The following is an 8,077-nucleotide window of genomic DNA, read 5'->3' on the forward strand; positions in this document are numbered from 1 at the left end:
AAATAATCTTAATCATCTTTATACCCTCATCCCTACTGGCACCCTCCCATAACCCCGCCATCCCTGTTACTACCCACTGTATTGTCAGGGTCCCCAGCCCTTCCCCAGTGCAAGTCCATCCACTGAGTCTAGTCAGCCTATCTAGAGTCCCTTGTTTTAGGAAGATCAGCTGTTCTTCATCTAGCAGCAATCAGTTGCCATCATTCCTTCAGGTAAGACTGGGGTCTGTTGCTCATTTTCCCAGTTCTGTGCTGGATTACTGTCTGCCTGAGTTTGCATGGAACGTGTGTATGCTGACACCTATGTCATAGAATCATATGAGTAGGTTCCCAGGAGCTTGTAGGACTCTGCTTCCATATGGTCATGTATATCCTCCCTGGCTCTTACAATCTCTCCACTCCCTATTGCGTGATGGTCCCTGAGCCTTGGGTGGATAAAGTTTAATGAAGGTGTCCTGTCCAAGGACCATTATTTAGCAGACTCTTGATTTCTATACTTTGGCCATTTGTGACCTTTTGTGTTCCTGGCCCTCCGCTGCATGAGGGAGCTTCATTATTGAGACCTGATTCCTTAGTGTCCTCTTCTTTATCCCTGTTCTGTGTTCCATGAGCCTTAGGTGTAGAGGTTGCATTGCATATGTGTCCCTTAGACCTAGGCAATTCATAGACAATGTCCATGTGTGACCAGTTATGGTACTTGGTATTGGTCTCTGACTGCCACAAAATGAGCTTCTTTGATGAGTGGTGACTGGGATATTTGTAAACATAAGGATATATATTTTGCACATAGTAAGAAATCACATTCGTCTGGCGATGTGAGAGTTTTGGAGTTTTCTCTAAGATATATGACTACCTGGCCAAGTGTATTAGGTTATATTACAGTACCACACTTGAGTTTCCTCCCTTTGAGTGGGCTTTTAGTCAAATTATGTAGCTGTTGATTGCCCCCAAGATAAAAGGGCCACTACTGCACCAATGATGTATGCTATGCTGGCCGTTGATATGGTTATTTGGTCTTGAAGCTGGTGCTGGATCATCCATTGATGTTTCCTCTTGGCACTTTGATGTGTTCTCCAAAGCTATGAGAGCTTGCCTTCAGGGGAAGTGGCTTCCAGGTCAGTTGCAGCTCTAGTTCTCCAAATCCTGTGTCCGATGTTTGTTCTGTCTTTGGCAGTATGGTCTTACCCTCAAGTTCTGGGAGGCCATCAAGGGCTATGGCAATAGCCCAAGTTATTTTGGGAGTCTCTTGGACCACCCTGGCCAACAACTCAAAGGAAGGTATTGCCTGTCTGGCATTGTTTCTTGTTATATAACCTTTAGCCTTTATTTATTTTTATGTGTACGAGTGTTATACCTACATGTATGTAAGTGCACCATTGTCTGCAGTGCCTGCAGAGTACAGAAGAGGGTGCTGGATCCTTTGGGACTGGAGTTACAAATGGTTGTTAGCTGCTATGTGGATGCTGGGATTCGAATCTGGATCTTCTGCAAGAACAGTCAGTTCTCTTAATCACTGAGCCATCTCTCTAACCCCTCATTAATTTTTAAAAGGAAGAACCATGGATTATTTACTTTGTGTAAAAACATTTTTTGATTTATTTATTTTTATTTTGTGTGTTTGAGGGTTTTACATGCAGGTATGTATCTGTGCATGCAATATCCACAGAGGCCAGAAGATGGCATAGCTTTCCCTAAAACTGAACTTAAGGATTGTTTTAGCCACCATGTGGGTGCTGGGAACATTTGTCCTCTGCAAGAGTCAGTGTGCTTACCCACTGAGTCATCTCTTCAGCCCTGATTATTAACTCACTTCTATATGACTCAGGAGAACCCAATATCAGTTTTCTACTAAGTACTTATAGTATCAAATTGACTCCTAATGACTTAGTGTTGTACCCACAGATTAATGCATTCTCAACTCTCACCAAAGAAGTTTACTCATGTGGCAGATGGTGATTAACGTAGAGAACTGGACAATGTACAGAGAACAAGAGACTGTAGAGTGCTTATCTCTGAGTAGGACACCTGTATCAAACTTCTGCCCACCAAGTCTCGGGGATCATTGTAGAAGACAGGGAAAAAAGATTGTAAGACCCAGAGGTAGTAGATGACCACGAGGAAACAGAATTTTCCAGACAGCTGGTCAGTTAGTCGTATAAACTAAGAGCAATGGTGAGAGCATGCATAAATCCCATGAAAGCTCAAATTAGATGAAATCCCTGCATAGATATGGGGACATGGGTAAGAAGCCTCAATCCAACCTAAGGAACTTTGGTAACCCATGGCTGCTGGGAGGGGGAAAAGAGTCCTTTTCAGCCATGGGACTTTTGGTAGGTTAACCAGGTTCCAGTGGATGGACCCACACTGAAGGACAATATGGGGACACAAATTAGATGCAATAGATATATTATATAATAGGTACATTAAATTGGGAGGGATAGTAAGGGAAGGTGCTAACAGGGGATGGGATACCATCAAATTGTATTGTGTGAAAATAGCAAAATTTCAATTAAATTTTTTTAAAGAAAAAAAAGTAGGGATAAGACATTTTGTTTATTCATTCATTCATTCATTCATTCATTCATTCATTCATTCATTTATATCAATTCCTCTACCCTTCTCATGCTTGATCCTCCACAGACAAAAACCCTAGATGTCATCCTCAGATTGCCTAGCTCCCACCTTTATCCCATTCTTTGAATTACTTCTTTCTTCCTCAGCCTCTTAATCACAGGTTGAAATTACTGTGTTCACAGTCACCTGCATCTCAGTTCACTGGCACCAGCACTTTTACATTCCATCTGTTAACTTTCAGGTTTTTCATTTTGGATCAGTGGCTCTTGTCTCCCAGTGTACAATAGAACCACCTGGCAAGCTTTTAACACATACAGTTGCCTACATTCCACCCTACAGTTTCTGAGTCCATTGTTCTGTGGGCATGCCAGGGATTCATTACACTTTAAAAAGAGCCTTAAGTGATCCTAATATGCACTCTGCATTGCAAACCAAAATGCCAGAGAAATCACTCCATTCTTGTTGAACTTGATTGGCTATTCTCTTCTCTCTTGTGAGGCTCCAGCATCGTGAGGACTTATCCAGATCATGTTTAGTCTCCTTGTCTGGCAGAGTAGGATGCAGAAAAGTGGGGATGTTGGCAACCAGCCAGTGTTCTCCTTTTCCCCTTTTTATTCAGTTCTGAATCCAGATCGGGGCTGGGGCTGTCCACATTTATGCGGGTCTTCTTTCTTTAATTCTCTCTGAAAGTGCCTTTACTGACATATCCAAAATTGTGCCTCATTGATGTCTTGGGAATTTTAAAGCATTTATTAGCATATACTAATCATACATAATGGGGTTTCATTTAGATATCATCTTACATGTATATAATGCATTTTGATCATATTCACCCCCTTCATTATACTCTCTTGACCCCTCTACTCTTATGAATATCCTTCCTCTTTTCAACTAGATGGAGTGCTTTTTAGAAACATTTCTTTATTTTGATTTTCTGTATATGAATGTTTTGTCTCATGTAAGAGCACATGTCTCATGTAAGTCTCATACAGTGTCCACAGAGGCCAGGAGAGGACATCAGATCCCCTGGAACTGGAATTATAGACACTCATAAGGTACCATCTGGGTGTTGGGAACTGAACCAGGATCCTCTGCAAGAGCAGCCAGTGCGCTTAACCACTGAGCAATCTCTCCAGCTCCACAGAAGGGATGCTTTTTACTGATTATTTTTTACTTTTACTGGTATTTGGGTTTTTTTCCCTCTTTTATTGATTTTTTGTGATTTTCATAAAATATACTTTTATTTTGATTGTATTTAGATCTCCTCCCCTATCTGCAACCCCACCTTACATTATGGTAGGGTTGGAGTTTTGGTTTCTTGCCCACTTCCCCACATCTATTCTGGGATTTTTGTCTGGCTTGAGCTTACATGATACTTGTATATGTTGTCAGCATTGCTGTGAGTTCATCTCAGTAGCTTCCAGCTGTCTGGAGAACTCTGTTTCCTTGTGGTCATCTACCACCTCTGGCTCTTAAAATCTTTATGCCACCTTTTCCTTTATGATCCCTGAGACTTTATAGGAAAAAAATTTGATATAGGTGTTCAATTCCAGAATAATCACTCTGTAGTCTCTTATTCTCTCTGTGTTTGCCAGTTGTAAATTTCTGTGGTTAATTCCCATCTGCTGCATAAGGAAGCTTCTCTAGTGAAAGTTAAGAGATGCATTAATCTATGGGAATAACAATAAGTTTTCAAGACTTGGTTTAAAACTATGTCTCCTGGGGCTGGAGAGACAGCTTAGTGGTTAAGAGCACTGACTGCTCTTGCAGAGGACCCAGGTTTGATTCCCAGCACCCCCATGGTGGCTGGGAACCATGCTTAACTTCAGTTCCAGGGGAATCTGAAGCCCTCTTTTGACCTCTGTGGCATTGCATGACACGGGTGCACTCACATACATGCAGGCAGTACACTCATACACATAAAATAAAAATAATAAATTAAAAAAACTTTCTCCTTAGAAGAATAATATTAGGGTTTATCATATGGCCCATGGCCTGCCTATCCATATATTCATAGGTCTGATATCAATGACAGGTATGGGCTCTATTTTACAAAGCAGACTTTAAATCCAATTAGAAAGTGATTGGTTACTCCCATAGTATTTATGCCGCTATTGCACTAGAAGGTCATCTCTTGCCAGGCCACTTGTTGAAACATGCAAGATTCATAGCTGGGTAAGGTTAATGACTTTTGTTTTCTTCAGGTAGCATATGTATCACCTTCCAGCTCTATGAAAGCTAGCCAGGACAGATAAAGCTTTGAAGTTGGCACCAGCTTGATTTCTTCTTGCTTTGTCCTGTGACTCTTGTATGTACTGTACTGTCTTTAGCAATATAGTCTTACTGTCAAATTCTGGAGAATAACCAAGAGTGGGGTAGTGGTCTATGGGACCCTGGTCAATAGTTTTAAAGGAGAGCATTCATTCCTCGCACTGGGCTTTTACTTTGCTAGCCTATGGTGTCTACTAGGGGCAATGTCTCCCTGTTATTAGGTAACTCCTTTAAATCTTTTATAATGTACTTTAAGAAACTTCTATGGTGGTAGGTTCTCATATGGCTTTTTCTAAGGCCTTTAGTTTTAATTATCCTTTCCCATACTCCCTCCTCTAGCCTGTCCTCCCATCCCCCACCCCATTTAACCTTTCCTGCTCTGTTATTCCCTTTCACGCTTTATATCACTGCATTCTGTCTCCCAGAAGGGGTGCTTTTTGACACAGTTTTTTTCTGGAGATGTGGTCATCATTATTGTTCATCCTGACAGTATTGACTTCTGGACCAGAAGTTCTAAGAGTCAACAGAATTCCATTTCTGAAATGCTTAAAAAAACATGAGCCCACCCCCACTTCTCTTTGCTTCCCTGGGCTGCACAGCCACTGACTTTCTGGTGCCAGCATCTTTCCTGGTTAAGTCCAGAAGCACCCACTGCACCTTGACTCCCCCAGCCTCATTCATCCTCCCAGCTCCCCAACCCCGTCTCTCCTCCTGGCCTGGGTACTGGCCTGTTTCTTGTCTTGGCATCCCAGACACCTGGGCTGACCTCTTGGCCGAGAGTCCCCACTGCTTCCTGATCCTTTGCATCCATATCAACCTGGTTCCTCCCTGAAGTACCCAGGAGACCTCTGGGCCTGGTCCCACCACCACCTACCTTTGCATACCTGGGCAGCTCAGGCACCAGCTTTTTGGTACTCACATCTTTCTTGGGTGGGTCCCATCGTACCCACTGTGCCTTGACTCCACCATCCTCATTCACCCTCCCAGCTCCCCCACCTGATCTCTCCTCCTGGCCTAGGTACAGGCCCATTTCTTGTCTTGGCACCCCAGACCTGGGCTTACCACTTGGCCCAGAGTCCCCACTCCTTCCTGAACCATGGTGCCCACTGTGCCTTGACTCTACCAGCCTCATTCACCCTCCAGCTCCCCCACTTCATCTCTTCTCCTACCCTGGGGAATGGCCCATTTCTTGTCTTGGCACCCCAGACTCTGGGATTTACCTCTTGGCCCAGAATCCTAACTACTTCCTGATCCTTTGTATCCAGACCAACCCAATTCCTCCCAGTATGCCCCAGGAGTCCTTGGGGCCTCTTCCCTCCTCGACCTCCCTTTACATTCCTGGGTGGCATAGCCATCAGCTTCCTGAAACCAGCATCTTTCCTGGGCCCTGCTCCAAGGCCAGCCCAACCCCCAAATTCCTGAAGGCAGCATCTTTCCTGGAGAGATCCAGACCTTAGGAGAAAGCCTGAGAGCATCTGATCCTCATCTGACTTGGGCCTCTGTGGGGACTCCTGAAGACAGAAGCAATTTGGCCACTCCAATATAAAATCAAAAGAGAGAACCTGAAGCCTAGACCAACCAGCTTTTCATGCCCAACAAGTAAACACAAAGGCACATAAAGTTTACAAAAAGAAGCAGACCTAAGCTCAACAAAGGAAGGCTTGAATCTCACACAAGAATTAAAAAACTAGAAAAAAATCCACATGTCAAAGTCACATCAAAAAAATAAAAACATGAAAAATCCAAATAATATATCCCTATCAAACACCAAAGTCCTCTAGAGGAGTACAATGAGAACCCCTAGAGATAATGCAGGACATGGAACTCAAAACAACAATTACAAACATGATAAAAGAATTCAGTGAATTTAAAGAAAGAACACACAAAGAAATCAAAGAACTGAAGGAAGATAAGGATAAACTTCTGAATTAATTTAGAAAAGAGTTAGAAATATTGAAGAATACTAAGGCTTAAATGAAGAGGGAAGTAAAACACTCAGTAAGCCAAGTAGAAATGACAGGAGAAAGCCTCACCAATAGGATGAACGAAATGGAAAACAGAGTATCAAGATTGGAAGATAAAGTGGATGAACTGGACGGAATGGCGTATGCAGGAAATGTGGGACACCACGAAAAGACCAAATTTATGCATCATGGGCATAGAGGAAGGAGAATAATCTCAGGTAAATAATATTGACTAGGTCTTAAACAGGATTGTAGAAGAAAATTTCCCAAAAATTAAAGAAAGACATGCCCATACAAATATAAGAAGCACATAGAACACCAAATAGACAGGACCAGAAAAGAAACTCTCCACAGCACAATCATAGTAAAAACACTAAACGTACAGAGCAGAGAGAAAATACTGAAATCTGCAAAAGAAAAACAAGTTACATTTAAAGGAAAATCCATCATGATTAGAGCTGACTTTTCAAACTATGAAAGCCACAAGAGTCTGGACCAAAGTATCCCCAGTTCTAAATAACCACAGATTCCAACCCAGATTACTTTATCCAGCCAAAATATCTATTATAGTTGAAGGGGAAAGAAAAATCTTCCATGACATAAATAGGCTGAAAGAATTCATGTCCACAAAAGTAACCCTTCAGAGAGTTCTTGAAGCAATACAAAAAGCTGAAGAAAGGAACAATTATACCCAAGGGTTTATGGAAAGAAACTCAATGAAGACATAACTGTGGAAATGCACAGCCACACCAAGAATGTGAACAGAAATTTAAATTCCAGGATTCAATACACATCTCTCATTAATAACTTTAAATATCAATGGACTGAACTCCCCAGTCAAAAGACACAGACTGGTTGAATGGATTAAGAAACAAAACTCTGGATGGAGAGATGGCTCAGTGGTTAAGAGCACTGACTGCTCTTGTAGAGGGCTAGGTTCAATTATAAGTACCCACACGGTGGCTAAGATCTGTCCTTAATTCAAGTTTCAGGGGAATCTGACCCACTCTTCTGACCTCTGTGGCATTGCATAACCTGAGTGAACTCACATACATGTAGACAATACACCTGAACACACACAAAGATAAAATATTTTAAAAGAAGAAACAAAACCCATCTTTTTATTGTCTGCAAGAAACACATCTCACTTTCAAAGACAGGCACTACCTTAAGGTGAAAGAATGGAAAAAAATATACCAAGTGAATGGTACTAAGAAAAAAGCAGGCATTGCAATACTAATATCTGATAAAATAGACTTTAAAACTAGT

The sequence above is a fragment of the Nannospalax galili genome, unplaced genomic scaffold (assembly GCF_000622305.1).
Source record: "Nannospalax galili isolate Female #2095 unplaced genomic scaffold, S.galili_v1.0 scaffold972, whole genome shotgun sequence".
Classification (NCBI taxonomy): Eukaryota; Metazoa; Chordata; class Mammalia; order Rodentia; family Spalacidae; genus Nannospalax; species Nannospalax galili.